The 16,710-nt window shown below is 39.7% G+C and overlaps 1 protein-coding gene across 4 annotated transcripts in view; it reads right to left on the reverse strand.

Moving 5' to 3' along the window:
* Positions 1-12,208, reverse strand: part of LOC27207460 (glycine-rich cell wall structural protein 1.0) — a 74,275-nt gene extending 62,067 nt beyond the window's left edge. For 2 of the 4 annotated variants that reach the window (XM_039297859.2, XM_039297858.2), the window contains exon 1: positions 12,069-12,208. The gene's annotated coding sequence lies outside the window, so the exon portion shown is untranslated. The remainder of the gene's footprint in view (positions 1-12,068) is intronic. The other 2 variants (XM_016183143.3, XM_039297861.2) reach the window with 2 other exon arrangements.
* Between the last annotated feature and the right edge of the window lie 4,502 nt (positions 12,209-16,710).

Below are 16,710 nucleotides of genomic sequence, written 5' to 3' on the forward strand. Positions count from 1 at the left end.
AAAAAGGTTGCACCAAATTATAGAAAAAAAAAAAATAAATGAATAGCTAATTTGAAGTCGGTAAGAGGAGCCGCGCCTTGTTTGATTTGTCACCTCCTAATCCTGCCATGCCACATACCCCTTGCTCGCCGCCTCCAGAAGTATGTAGAAACATTTTACGTGGCACACATTTTTGTACATATTTTGCGCTGAGGGCTTTGTTGTTGTTTACTTGGTTGGCCCGAGCTCATTGAGTCGCCTGGCGGCCATTTTGTCATATTTGCTGGCACCTTTGTCAAGGTCGCGTTCCTTTTGGCCAGTGGCGCATCCTTCGCTGTTCCGCATCCTTCGCTGCCACATTCCATCAAATGTGGCCAACCGAATTTCTGTGTTTTGCAACGTTCTCGTACTTTTTCTGTGGTAATTTGAAAGCGGAGCAGCGGATATGGGCAGGGCGGGACTGGGCGGTACTGGACGGGATCTGGGCGGGTTTGGGCAGACCTGCAGGAAGTTGTGCAAAATTTAAAACGGAAGTCAATTGCCAGACAGTCAGCGATGGCCGCCGGAAGTGGCAGCTGCATGCAGCATCAGCAGCGCCATGTTGGTTTCCCTTCTTTATTGTTTTTTTAGCCATGATTTTTTTTGTCATTTTTGTTTTATTGAGTTATTGGCGCATTCATTTGCCATACGCCGCATGCAAGATTTATGCCCGCCATGTGTCAGTGGCCATGTGGCTAAAAACAAACCTACCCCATTACGCCGCCCTCCGCCGCTTATTTCCAGCCCCATTTCCCAACATTTTCCCCATTTAGCATTCACCATTTCCCACCATTTCCATACGTAAACACACACAAAGACACACGCTCATGCTGGCCAAATTGTTTAAAAGCCTCGACAACAACAAACGGAACGATTGCGAGACAAAAATATGTTCTCCACGCTGATCTCTCTCCTCGTTTGCGAAATGTTTGCATAATTTTCCCAGTCCGAAATTCTGTTTGGAGACATTCGGATCCGGATTTGGAATTCGGCAAACATGCTGCCCCAAAAAATGCCTGCAATCCCACTAAAAGCCTTGCTTCTGGTTTTAAAACGAGTGAGAAACATTGTTTTTAAGTCGCAACAAGCACTGGAATAGTTATGGTTTATTTTTAACCGTATTTTATTTAAAGGGATGCTATAATAATCAAACATCAAAAAATGAGAGTTTTTAAATGGGGTTAAGCTGAGGAAGAAAAACCAATCGAGTCAAGTTTTTGACATTTATGGTGGCAAGCCCCTTGACATTTTCTCTCCCATTGCCATTTTGACATTGACACATCGTCTGACAGATCGCCGTCAAATTTCATTGAGTTATGCGCAAAACCAAAACAATCAAAAAAATCTATACAACGGCTAATGCGTATTAAATTGACAACGGACAATTGTTGCGCGGCTCCATTGTTCGTCATTGCAAAATCGGATAATAAACAAAACCCGAATCGTGTTTAGCAATTAAAACGAAATTAAAGTTAATTTTGATGAGCAATTAAATGCGAACCGGTGAGGAAAGGCGCCTACTTCCCATTTAAACCATGGAATGGTTTCCAAACCAGACCAATCCAATCCAATCCAATCCGATCCGATCCGATCCACGCCCCCTTTTCATTTCGCCCCGCGCTACATGTCAAAGTTGAAATGCTGACGCAGTCGCGGCTTTCCCCCCTCCCCCGGGAAAACCGACCCCTGACCTCAACGAAGTCGTTTATTATTTGCCGCCTGCTGTTGCGTCATAAATAAATTTTGCAGTGCATTTAACGAATTGTGAACTCGCCAAAGGGAAATGCCTCGATATTCATACTGCGTATATATATTTTTTAGCAGGGTGTATCTCTGCACCCAAGCATTTAATGAACCCTTTTTTTCATTCACATTTGTTACATAAATTTAATTTACGAGTACGAGTTTAATCTAGCAAAATTCGAAACTAAATGCCTTTGCAAATTGATAATCAGAAGTGATGATTGAAATTTGAAGAGCAAATCATTGTGCTTAAAAGCAAAGTTATACAACATTCCAAATATAAATATACTATATATAATTACAGTATCAGTGCGCAAAACATGAGCATGATTTATATTCTGCTCCAGCAATTAAAAGTAATTGTTTTCGTATTTTCGCCTCTATACATGTACATCTATGTACCTTGGTCACCCTAGTGTGCACACCAGTATCTGTGTGTTTGCATGGCCGTGCCTGTGTGCGTGTGAATATTTATCTCTTGATTTACTATCCGAGTCTGAATGAAAGTCGGGAGTTTTGGGGCTCATCATTACGGCCATTGTATGGGCCCATTGTAAAACAGGACACAGCCAGCGGGCATGTTCGACCAAATGGGCCAATGAAATAAATGCGAATGAGTTGAATGCCAATATAAAGAAACAGATGAAATCGGAGAAGCCTTATGATATTTATATCTCACTAGTTTTTCCTTTAGAGTCCATTTTCCGCACTCGTCCTAATTTCAATTATTTTTACACAACTAATTCGTCTGTTTTATAAACCACTCACTTTACAGGATATCACTTCGGTTCGGTCATCAACGTTTGGCGATTTTTACAGGCGGACTTTGGCGATGAGTTGGAAATGCAAAACTTAATGCGATCGCAAAATTTATTCATAATTAAATATAAATTTATGCTCAATTGTGGTTTAACACGATGACGACCCACACACGTGTGCATTTTCTTGCGCCGCCAGTGAAAATATATCATTTGTCAACTTTTCCCTGTGTGGATTTATGATAAATTCGTTCGAAGTTCACTCAATCATCGGCGTCGTCATTAGTTTTGAACAGAGTTTTTCCAGCACATTTATTTTTGCAGCCAATGCAAATATTATTCAAATCAATCACAATGAATTCGTTTTTAATTATTCAGAAAAAAGGCAAACAATGCCATGACTCACGGACTTCATTTTCAACTAAAGCCTATGCGAAAAACAATCACTTAAATTTTAGCATACTAACTCTTTCTGTTTAAGCTTAGTCCTTATCTTAATTTTAATGACACATTATCTTTATTAATAGTTAATGGCTCTGCAAACAATTAGTTTAAATTATGAACTCGAATGGCAAACCAGTGAACCGTGTAAGTACAGCCGTTCGATCATAAAACATACATATAAACAAGAGAGAATTCTATAGTCGAGTTTCCCGACTATCACATACCCGTTACTCATCTAGTGTGAATGCGAAATTTCGTCTTTTTTTTTGGGATATCAATAGATATTGGGGAATTAAATGAGAAAAGAATTTAAAATTATTCCAAGTGTGGTCGTGACCGGTTCGGCGGCTTTAGGGAGTTAGAGTGGGCGTGGCAACATGGTCAAACAAACTTTTATAGCTTCTGAGATCTCGACGTTCATACGGACAGACGGACATGGCTAGACCGACTCGGCTATTGATCCTGATCAAGAACTTGTATACTTTATATAGTTGGAAACGCCTTCCTTCTGCCTTGTTACATACCCTTCAACGAATCTAGTATACCCTTTTACTCTACGAGTAACGGGTATAAAAATGGCCGTTTTTAGAAATCTTTCCACTCAATCGATACAATATTGTGCCTGGCATATTAAATACATCAAATTCTGTGTATATTCATAATAAATGATTTGCGATTTCCACAGAGCTGATAAACCGCAGGGCGGAAAATGGAAAATGAGCGACGGTCGGGGAGGTGCGGGGCGTTCGTGGAAAATCCCAAACAACAATAAAGTTTAATAACCCAAAGGAATCCGGCGAGGAGACGCGTATAATCAGCATCATCAGCGACATCAATTTGTTTGCCCCGCCCCCTTTTCATGTATAGGCGCTAAGCTGTTAAAGTCTAAATGACGTGTAAATGGGCGACCCAAAAAAAAAGAAGGAATAAGGGACACTTTTTGGGAAGGGAAAGTATTTTACCCCGGTTTGGCTCCCTTTGAAACGGAGACAATCACACGAAGTGTATATGTATGAAAATATAATTCATATTTCAGCCACCGTTGATTGAACAAATTGTGAACGAAAATCTATACGTATATTTACATATATTTCGCTATTATTTCCCATAGATTCATCGAACAATGGCAACGCAACTCAGACGACGAGGCACTTAAAAAACTTTAGCATAAAAACCATGAAAAGGTGTGAGAAGCGGGCGAAAATGAAATTCGCCCAAAACCCTCCAAATATTTTTTGAGGTGGGCAAAGTTGGGCTCATAATTTTCATAAATCACAATGGCCTTTTCAATTGCTTTCTTTTGTGACGGACGAGGCGCACAGGCAGCCGCTCTGGCGATTCTTTATAATTAAATCATAAATTATACATGAAAAATTATATCAGCTCAATGGATAAAATCGGTGGAAAAATTGTCAGAGTTGTAGGTGACAGAGCGACTAGCAAATACTTCTGCATTTACATGATTTATTTGGGGATTTCCCATTCGGAAATGGAAAATTGAAGTGAAAAAGCTGATGGTTCTGGCTGGGCTTCATTCGATTTCAAAATTACAATTCTAAAAAAGGCTGAAATTAACTGCAGTAAGGTGACTGAAATATTGCCCAAAGACATTTGCATGGCTAACAGCGCATAATGCGATCTAGAAGTCAGAACCCACTGCAGTTGCACTTGAACTTCGATCCCGAATCTCCAAATACACATGCAAAAAGATGCCATTGCTTACGAAGTTTGCAATTAATGTGCAATTAAATTGCCGCTCTGCATGGAACCAATTTCCAGTTGCCAGCGAGGTGACGAATGCCGACGACTTCCTTGGGGGGTGTGCTTTATTACGCATACGTCGTGTGGTCCCCGGCCCAATCAACCCACCAATCCGCTCGCTCGTGCTGACTCTCGTCTTGATTTGATTTGATTTATGCCCCGCTGGATGCAAACCGAGCTGGCAAATGACTTAATATTTATGGAAAACATTACCGCAATATCCTACTTGCTAGACAGGCACATGTATGCATACACACAGCACATACTATATATGTGCATATAGCTCCTGTTGCAGCGTTTTATGTTCTTTTAATTTGCCCACCCATCCTCCAGAGAGTGGGAGTGGGGCCTTAGCAAGGCAAGCGTCTGTCTCAAGGGCGCCACAAAAACCGCGACACACGAAAAGTGAGTGGGTGGCAAATGGCTGCGGTTGAGCTAGGATTGCAATGGCGAATTTTCGTGCAAAAATCAAAAGGTTTCACCCGCCGGCAGTTCGTGAGAAATTCGCATAAGTCCTCATATTTCCAGGGGGTTGTAATAAAATATTTATTACTCCACTTATAGAAATGCATATACACCGCAGCTGTGCAAGTCCCACAGAACATTGAACTGCATTGAACCGAAGCTTTCAAGTTAATCAAAAATTCAAGTTGCAGATGTTGCTAAGGTTTTGGATATTTATGCGAGACTTTTCCATCTTTTTCCTTATTTTATGTGATTTTACGCTGCCTAAATTCACATCTAAAGTGTTGATATGCTGACACAATATAATGCTTTTCTAATAAAGTTCTTTCCATTCTTGTATATTCAACACGCATATTGCAACAGTCTATTTTCTTGGGAGCTTCATAAATAAACAAGATATTGCAGTGTGATTCCCCAATGGTTTTTCTTGCGTGCTGCACAGATGCAAAAATAAACACATCAGGCGTTACTCACAATGGCCAACTGTTTGGGGGAATCATTAATGACATGCAAGACACTTTTAAAATGGCACGGCTCCATTGATCTCCAGCATCGATTTCCATCGCCTTTGATCGTAGTAGTCGTCATGGAACTCCAACTAAATTATTTGCAAAATTCTTATTCTGCTTTGAGCGACAAACAAACGAGGACAAAGGCAAACAAATCAACAAACACACAATATCTGCTGTTATCTGGGCGCTTACACACCGACTTTATGCTGGGGACAGTCCCAGCCGCCCTTCCTTAACCCACAACGACCAGCACCCGTGTCGCCCCTTAACCCACAAGTAGCCCCGAGTCAATTCTAATGCGAAAACTATCGACAGTCCATCGCAGTGGGTCCGAGTGAGCTGTAACTGCTACTGCTTCTATTTACTGGATGGTGTTTGCTGTATCCGTAAACGAATCAAATTGAAAAAGGCAAATGCGAGTGGGCGAGCGGTGTGCACTGAGCGAAAAGAGGGACACTTTCTATAACGTACTAATCAAATCACAATTGGAAAAGTGCATCTTGTTAGATCATTTTCGAGTTAACTACGACTTGCTAATGGCACTTAGAAACGTGGAAATAATTGACAAAATATCAAGTAATTTAAACGAATTTCAAAACTTTCTAAGCTAAGGACTCTGAGAACATCGTGAGGATATTGGAAATGGTGAACAAATCGGGAAACCAACAAAAACCTCACTAAATTACTCACATTATTTAAATCTAACCTTGCAAATGGCAAGTCTCGACTATTTTTGCCACTGCAATCCAATCCGGCTCAGAAGTGAGCAGATGACATGACAAATTTCGCTGAGCTGCAGTCAAAGTTGAAGCTCAACCCGAAATCCTAAATCGAAAATCGAAATCAGAAGGCAGAAGCCATGGACCAGGAGCCAGAAACCAGAATCCACAAAAGTGAGCAAGGATTCAGAAATCGGGGAAGACGGTACGGTACGGTGCTGACAATTCAATTGTCACATCCGCTTATAAAGTTGGCAACCGTGGCTAAGAGAGAGAACATTTCAAGGTTACCGCTGGCCAAATCGTGGCGAAATCATGGAACCAGTCCAAAGGCTGAAAGCCAGACAACTTCAATTTCATTCCGTCTCGCTGTGCTGCCGATTCACATCCAACTCGGATTCGTATCCTATTCCGCCGCATCCAAGTCCGAGTTCGAGTTCGAGTCCGAATCAGATTCAGATTCTGATTCAGATTCAGATTCTGATTCAGTTACTTCTGGCATTTCTATGACTGTTTCCTGTCTGTCTTCCACTTCCTGCCCTCGATTTTAATTTGGCCGCCCTTCAATTTCACAGATTCTCGAACGGCAGCGCATCGACAGTAGATTGTGAGGGGCGATTAAGATGGGGCCACTCAAAAATTGAAAACTTCTTGCTCATATTTTTTTATTTCGTGCCACAAAACCAAGTCGAGCGTCAAATCACTCAAACAACTTTGGACGAGACCCTCCGTCGCATTTAATTTATTTCTTTTTCGGCTGTGTGTCGGTTATTAAATATTTAAACATAATCCCGTGGGGGAAATTGAAAGCAAATAGCTTATGATAAACAAACATTGTCCTGTCAGTAAGCGATTGCAAATAAAACTCTCGATAAAGTACATTCGGAATATTTATTTGCCCCTCGGCTATTTAATGTCCAATCAATTTATATGCATAGGAGCAAATAAATAAAGTCACCAAAGTGGCCATCAAATTACAGTTAATACAATTTGATTTATACAAGTTTTGATTGAGTTCTAATGCGGCTGGGAAAACGCATTACAGTTTCGAACAGCATCACAGAATAGTAGGAATTTATTTGGGTCAAATGAAATTTGAAATTTTAAGTTGCCTTTGTCATTTAATCTTTCTCTAAATATATGTATATGCAGCAATGCCCCTTGCATTTTACTACGTTGTTTAGGGAAATAATCCGATTATTAATAGTTGCGCCATAAAACATGGGGAGAGCTTTGCTCGAATACAATAATTATAAGTCATGAAAACGCTTTTCCATTCATATTTCTGAGGCGTATTTATGGGAGGACACCTTAATTCTATAGAATTGAGAGATTTTTAGAATTATACACCGAACGCTAAATCAAAGCTCCTCTATCGTGGGGAAATACGTGAAGAAAAAACCGACCAAAAAATGTTCGAGATAATATTATTCTAATAATCATCGAAACGACCTGAAAACGCGGAGACTGTGCTGATAGCGATAACCTTTGGGGTCAGTTGTCTATCTGAAAACGTGTGCTTACACAAATATATTTATATAAACATGTGTACATATATCTCTATAAATACACAAGTATTTGACTTTGCCTTTGTGTTTGCGGCATCTTAACCAATCTACACGTAATCCAATTTGCCCTCGCCGCCGACGAAGAAGCTCTCCAACAATTGTTTTTGATTATTTAATTTGCCAGAATTTTGCTTTGATTTAGTTTCGCTTCTTTTCGTGTCCTTTGCTTCGGAGGAGATCCCTGCTTTATCCCTTATCCTGGAGCCTGGAGGCGAGTGCAGCCGACCACAAGATGTGTCCTTAGCCCTTTGCTTTGCTTTGCGCTTCTCTGCCTTCTCCACGCTGCCTATGATTTACTCCTGCCGCAGTTCTGGGACCTTGAAAGTGTGGCAGCGCATTGTTAGCAAACCTACCAAACCGAAGCGCAGCGAGTGCCGAATGCCACTGCCACAGTGCGCAACAAAAGCAGGTCGCCGCCGAGTGGCAAGGATCTGCGGAAAATGGCCAGTAATGGATGATTCGAGTACATCCGCGGGTACCAAAGTGTACCAAAGCCGCCAGTGTTGGAACACACTTGATTCAAAATGTATAATTGATTTGAAAATGCACATCCTGTCTGTGACTCCAAAGTCAAACTTAAATGCTTGTCGCGCTTTAACTGAAATTAATGATTCAATTTTAAAGTGGACATCGCATTTGAGTTGTTCTCCCCTCTGTTTTGGTACAATGATTCAGGGACCTCTATAAATAGCTTTCTGGCATTTGAGCAATTATTTGGAAAATATCATGGCAACATTTTCGAATTATTTGCTGGCAGAATGACACAATAAATTGGATACCTAACGGTCGACTCTCGACAGTTTGGTGTTAGTTTTCGGCCAGGACGTGCAACATGGCCTGCAACATTTCCACCTCAGATGGCCCATACCCCCGCACCCCCTTCGATCCGTTCACCCCCCTCTTCGACCCTCTTTCACCGCTTTTGCAACCCCTTTTAGCCTTTGTCTCTGTGCATTTGGCTTGACAGTCGCAGCAACCAAAAGTGCGCTATGCGCTTTTGTTTTTCGCCTTTCTCTCGATTCCAGTATTGTTTTGTTTCACATTTTGTTGTCGTTGCGCTTAGCCGATTTGTCTTGCCCTCCCTCCTCCCCGCCCTCCTTTTTCCCAATTTTCCCCGATTTCCTTGGCTATTTTTGCGGCTTGCCAGGGACTTCGGGCAACATTTTGCAGCAGTTCTCTCGGGTTTGCATTATTAAAATACGTTTAAAGCTCGAAAGAAAACCCTCCGAATACCTGTAGACACAATTATCTACTGTGTGTTTTCCGAGCATAACTTGCAATCGCAGCTAATTGTTTGCGTCAGCAAAAAGTTTCGGAGATTCCACACAAATTAAATTCCCCCCAGCCAAAAAAAAGTTGCAAATAATTTGCGTGTGGGTCGGGGGATAATCGAATATAACTTAGCCTCATGCAAATTATTTGTTGCGAAAGTTTTGCCCGTCTAGGCAAACTTTGCGACTGGTTTTGCATAATAGCGATATAATTTTTTGCCATTTTTCAACTTCGATATAGAGGCAGCATTTAATTGATTTTGATCGATAGTAGAAGACTAATTGAATCCGGCCTCCGTCTTCAGATGTTTGTGATTATAGACTTGACTTTGATAGATGGCTTAATTGCTAAATTGTTTGCATGAGCTGTAGATTTACTACTTATTCGATGGTTTAAAGAGGTGTTTGCAGTAAACCTAACTTGTTTGGTTGCAGTAAACCTAAATTGTTTTGGCAAATAGGAAAAATAACTTTCATATGAAATTGGGCACCAGTTTTATCAAGTTTGAATATGTTTTTCATCCAATATAACCTTTAGCTTGAACTGAAATTTATACACACATTCGATTCTTCTCCCTGCAGTTAAATGGAAAAACAATAACCACTGTCCTGTGCCTCCGCTGTTGAATTTTCAGCCACTCGTGAATATAAAAAAAATTATTTTAGAAAAGAGTTGAATTAATTTTAAATAAATTTAATATAGATACTTTTTCACGCTGCTTTACTCTATTTTCGTTGAAAAAATTCCTAAAAAAAAAAACATCGCACTGCAAACCAATTGATTGCTTAATATGTCCAATAAAAGCTCTTGCAAACACGTTATTTCTAAAATGTTTTCCCTGCCGCATTTCAGTCAGTTTTCCCAAAGTTTTTCTGATTGATTTGTCGGAAAACACAAGACTTTGCCGACTTTCCCAGCTGAAGTGCAGCGAAACAAAAGTCGCAGTAAATTAATAAGCCTGCCGCAGACGCGGGGGGCAGTCAGAACCCCCTATGACCAAATGGTAACACATACTGACCTGACCTACTCTCCGGTTGCGGGTTGGAGCACGGGCCCGAGTTGGGGATCCAGAACGGGAACGGGAAGAGGCGCGTTGCACAGCGGTGGCAGTGGCGAAAATAGTAACATAAAGAATAAAACACAAAAAAATATGTTGAAAAAAATATAGAAAATTTTGTTATAGAAAAAATTGTACTCTATGTGTGGTATAGGCTTATAAGTAAGAGCACTTGAGTGTACACTGAGCGAAACGAGGCAACTCGCCCCTTTGAAGGCAAACAATATCAGCGAGTTCTAAGCAGTGATTTTGCACTTGGATTTTTTAAGTTGGCTCCAGTTCAAAAATTATATTATTTGTTTCCTGATCCTGAGTATATTTAAGATTTGCACTTTTTTCTGATTAAAGTGTTCACAGCGTATATGAATGCTTTATTATTTTATCGGATGCAACATCTCGAAATCTAATGAATTTGCCGCCGTGTAAAGTGGAGACTGGGAGCCTTTGGAGCCCTCGCTGTTTGAAGCCCCTTTGCTGTTCCCCGATCCCCGGCGAGGTTCCTTCATGCTGGGCCCCCGGAACACGCGATGTTACTTGGTGGGGGGGGGGGATATACATACATACATATATGCAGGAGAAGGAGCGGGGTCTACATACTACTATATGTATATTCCGGGGGATGCAAAGGGGTCTAAAACGACGACGGTGGGCATGGCTGACTTTATTCTGACGGACTGTTGCGTGTTTTGGAGCCAACAACTGCGATGTACTCGTTGCCATTGTTGTTGCTGTTGTTTTTGTTACTTTGTTGTTGCGGCTTCCATATACTTTCTATTGTATTATATTTTATATGCTTTGACAAAGCCCCAAGCCACTTAGACAAACTGCTTCAACTTTCTGCCCGGCTCTTGTTGCTGTTTATTATTGTTATTTAATGTTTATAGTTCGCCGAACAAGACGCGATATGTGGGTGGTTTCGGGCGGCATGCCCCCTCCCCACCCACCCCTTCGGAGGCGTAAGAAAAGGGATTATTAGCCATGTATATTAGATGACGTTACACGAACCGGCCTACAAAAGAAACACGGAGAACCTCGGAGGAAATTGCTCGACAAAGTGGAACACTCAACACTGATCATCGCAATTGGGATGTCCCCATTTAGAGCATGGCTCCTGCATTGCAGCGTTTAAGTTTAATATAAAGTGACATATAATTCAAATGATTTTTACAGTAGTCTTTTAAACCGCGTTAACCAACTTTTTTGGATTTTTCAAAAAGAAAATTTAAAAACTTTTGCCCTAACAAGTTCAATGGCACAATTCGGCAATTTAAACAATAAACCTGTAAGTTGAAAGCTTTTCCGGAATTCTTAAGCGCTTAGCATTTTTTTTCAAATTGGAATCAATCAATAAAATCAGCTGAAAAAACAACATTCGAATTGCTAATTAGCAAGAGAGAGAAACGAATAAGAAAAGGCAAAGCGGAGATGACGATCACGATCTCGCACACTCGAAAAAACTCTATATGCAAATAGGTTTTAATTGAGCACAACAACAACAATGGCAGCAACGTTGGCGGCACAGATTCACTTTGTTTTTAGCACTTTTCGCAGAAAAGATGATTTAATGGCACACAAACGAAAAAAAAGAACAACACAATTAAAAAAAATATTTAAGTTGTGAGAAAAAATCCCAAATCATTAGCACTTTAATTGTGTTTTGGGTTTATTTTCAGTTATTTTGTTCGTTAGTTTTTTTTTTTTTGGGTTTTCTTTTGATTCGAAACGCGTTTCGTGAAATCACCGGCTTACGTACGTTTATAATTTGCGTCAAAATCGCTGAGAACTGCGTTCGTTGTGGGAGCTAAAATTAAACCGTCGGGAGCCCAACTGACACCTTCAGTGCTTCGTTTTGCACTGAGCGCCAACGCAGCGCCAGTGTAGCGCCAAAAACCGGTTCGGTTCCACGTTCAACGGTTCATGGGGACTCGGGCATCTTCGGCAAATTGGCCTTCGTGCCCGCATCGCATCATCTCGCTCTTTCCCTTGCTCCCGTTCAGCCTTCCTACTATACCCCGCCCTCACCGTTGCAACCCAACGATTTCAATGCCAAGCCAAAGCAGCTGTTACCACCGTGGATTTTGTTGTTTTGATTTTTTGTCGCGCTCGCACGTGCGCGAGTGTGTGCGTTTTTGTTTTGTTGGTGGTGGCAAGTGCAACGCTTCGAATACCGTGCAACTTCAGATAGCGCTGATAGAACGAATTGAGAGTTATAGCGATCAGCCTAACAATTGTAATGGTTATTTCAGAAGGAATAACTATGTATGACAAGAACATAAAACTTCAAAAATACACATTTAATAAGTATGTTGGCATTGAGCAAAACATGCAGTGTGCTGGTTGTAAACACATAAATAAATCGAATTTGAAAATTACATATGTATAATTTACACTTCCTTCAAAAAATAAACATACTTACCCAACTGATGTAGCAGAATCAATATACACATACTATATTGCGGTTGTAACAGATTATAACTTATCCAATTATTACATTTCCAATAGATTCATTATGAAAGCCAAACAAATAAATTAATTGGTATCAAAGATGAGAATCACATCAGCCCCTGCATACCCTGCATATTTACCACTAACGCCACTTACTCACGCCGGAGTAAAAAGAAGAAGACGGCTGGCAAAGAAGAAGAAACAGCAGAAACGCCAGTTAAAAGAAAGTTGGCAGAGCTATGATTTTAATTGGGAATCGTTTATGGGACAGAGATTTTTCTAATCCAAATGAGTTATTCGGTCATTAGTAAGGCTATTAGGGTTCCCTCCCGCTCATGATGTCTCCCACTCCCTTGCACTCTCTGCTGACGGTATCTTTTTGATACCCTATATGTGGGATTCATAAATATGGTTTCTCTTATTTTTCCATAATCTTTTTACTTTATTTTGGTTTGCTGCCACGTTAAATATACATTTGCATGTAATTATTGTACATTGTGTACAATAAATTCTGAATACCGATCCAAATTCAAGTTACGAAAGTGTCCGCTAGGTGGCTATTCAGCACATTTGTTTACATCCCTAAACAATACATTTTTGGTAGGGAACTTTAAGATTCGGTCAGATTTCGCTTCTCTTCCTATTGTAACATTTATGTATGTGCATATGTATGTATATTTTCAGTTGTTGTTGTTGTCATAAGCAAGGCAGAACGAATTTTTCAAGTTCAACATGTCGCCGCTTATTTTAATTTTAATCACACAACACAAAACATGAGCCGTGGTTATTGCTGTTGTTGTGGCTTTTTGTGTTACATTTTAATGTTATGCGGCCTTTGTTTGTTTGTTTATGCACACAAAACATTCATAAAAGTGCCCCAGGGTGGACTTCAATTGTTCCTAAAATTTAAAGTCATGCGGTGCAGTTTATAGGAAATTATTTAAGGCGAAATTGAATTTCGAACAGTGGTGCGTTTTGAACAGAAATAATTAATATAAATGATAATCATTTTAATTACAACAATTAATCATGTAATTGTTTATTAAATACGGTTTCTGTATAAATGGGTTTTTCAAAAGTTAGCATAACTTATATGGTACAAATTAATTTTTTAAATTTTTAGGAATTTCCGATCTTTTCCTTTCAAAATCCACCCCAAATGACGCATATTTTATGGGATTTTTTCTGGCTTTCCTTATTTAGACTTTTGGGCCCTTAATGTCCTCTATGAGATATTATGTGCCATGCACACACACTAGCACATATCCAAAGATAACTGTAATGTTGTAATGTAGTCCATTTGCGACAAATATGCGCACCCAAAAAATGCTCCTCGGACAATGGCTGAAATTGTTCGCATATTCATGACCGAATTACCCACATTCGGCTGGCGTGCGAGCGAGAGGAGAGACCCTCCAGTGCGAGCGAGAGGGAAGACGAAGGGAGCGCGGGGAGGGCGGATGACTGGACACAGCAGAACAAACAAAACCCATTGGCAAGGCACGCAAATCTCGGCTATGACCAAAATATTTGCCAAAGCTCGTCGAGTCCTAAAAAATCACAAAAAATTTACACCGAACATAAAATCTTGAAGCAACCCTGAACATTTTAGGATTGAGAGCCACTTTCAATTATAAACACATACATATGTATGTACATATGTTGCCTGTTACATGAACTTAATAAGAATCATTCATAATTTGAAAACATGAATTTCTTTGATTTTCTGGTTTGACAATTGCTATATTAAATAGGCGAATAAGTAGAAATATTAAAAAAACATAACCTTAATGCTAATGAGTTACGAATTTAAAGGAATGATATTTGTTTATTACATTTGTTTAACGCCCACAAACCACGCAAAACTGCCGCGCCCACACTTTTGAAATATGTTTTGATATATTTCTATCGATTTGCAAATAAACTTTTTGCCACGCCCACCTTAAGGCTCTCAAGCCGCCGAACCGGTCACGCCCACACTTTGGAACAATTTTTAAATTTTTTTGTAAATTTATTCCTCAATATTTATGAAATTTCGCGTTCACATTTAAACTAGCTGAGTAACGGGTATCTGATAGTCGGGGAACTCGACTACAGCATTCTCTCTTGTTTTAATACAACATTGTATAATACAAGTATATACCTATAATTTAAAATACATTTTTGTTTTGGTTACGGAAGATCATTTCCCTAATTCCGTTTGTGTTATATAACCTTATTTACATCTGAAATGTGCCTATATTTTTGCTGAGTGTGCGAGTGTGTAAAAAAGCGTTGCCAAGAAATCAAAGTGAGAGGGTTTGCTGACGACAACGGGGGGATGAAGCCAGGCCGGATATATTAGCCAAGACAGGACAGGGACAGCATCGTCGTTTCATTTTGCTGCCTGCGTCAATGACAACAAATTTCATGTAAGTCCCTCTCCCAAAAAATTGGAGGGATTCACTCCATTGACGATGGGCAACTAATATTTGCCAAGCGTAAAGTAATAAAATATTTCTTTGGTCAATAAATGCAATTGAATGTGAGGCCCAGAGCCGAAGACACGAATGAAATGGAAACGAGTCCAAAAGCGCTAAGGGCGCAACTACAAATTAAACGAGTTCAGAGAAACCCGCAAACTGGATATGCTTTAGTAACTAGAACAATTCGGAAAAGGGTTTTCCAAATAACACTGAATCATATGTGTGAAGAAAAGTTATAGCCACTATTACTACAAATATATATATATTATATATTATATATACATATAAAATTAAATTTTAGCTGTATTAAATATATTCCTAAAAATGCTGAAATAATTAATTGATTTGAACACTTCCAACGCAGTTTCAACATTTTTAGAAATATATTTCAAACAGCTAAAATTTAATTTTTTGAAAACTAATAGTCATGTTTTTGTTAAAGTCACTGTCATAATGCCCAAAACAATATATTATAATAAACTGAAATGCAAGTGCAAGTGAACTGACTTTGAATTTTAAAGATAATATCCTGTCAGCGCCTCTTGCGCCTCCCCCGCATTCGGCAGGACTTTTATAACTATTTTTTCTCATTTTCATTTTTCCTTTGGAAGCACTCTGGTGTCATTTTAATGCCCACTCCCTCGCCTTTCTTCCGGAGAAATATACGTAAAAGCTTTTATTGTCGTTTGTTTGCTTTAGAATGCAATAAAAATGTTATGCCAAAGGATAAATAAATACGCCTGCATGTTGCCAAAAATCAACATGCGACTGACACGATAGATCTATCGCCCTATACTATATATGTATGTATATGATACAGAAAGGAGGCCACATCCACCAAAGATGACCAACGAAAGAGGCGAAAAAGAGCGGATATGAAAATTGACAGCAAAAAGAACTCCATTGAAATAGAAGGTTTAAATGATCGAAGGTATTGGAAAGTAGACAAAATGATAAGAAGGATAGGTATTCACTTAATAACTTTAATAACAGTGAATAACTTTAATAACCCGTTACTCGCAGAGCAAAAGGGTATACTAGATTCGTTAAAAAGTGTGTAACAGGCAGAAGAAAGCGTTTCCGACTATATAAAGTATATATATTCTTGATCAGGATCAATCGGCGAGTCGAACTATAAAAGATTCTAGAGGCAACGACGCAGCTCAAGTTTGTTGACCCACTCTAACGCCCACAAGCCGCACAAAAGTGCCGCGCCCACATTTTTAAAAAATTTGTGGATATTTTCTCATAATGTGATTAGTCGTGTAAATTTCTATCGATTTGCCAAAATTATTTTGCCACGCCCACTCTAACGCCCTAAAGTCGCCTGATTTTAATCCCCAATATCTATCGATATCCCAGAAATATGATGAAAGTTCGCGTTCGCATTCCCACTAGCTGAGTAACGGGTATCTGATAGTCGAGCAACTCGACTATAGCATTCTCGCTTGTTTATTTTATTTTCAACGCGTCTCACAGCTCA

This window comes from Drosophila simulans, chromosome X (assembly GCF_016746395.2).
Source record: "Drosophila simulans strain w501 chromosome X, Prin_Dsim_3.1, whole genome shotgun sequence".
Classification (NCBI taxonomy): Eukaryota; Metazoa; Arthropoda; class Insecta; order Diptera; family Drosophilidae; genus Drosophila; species Drosophila simulans.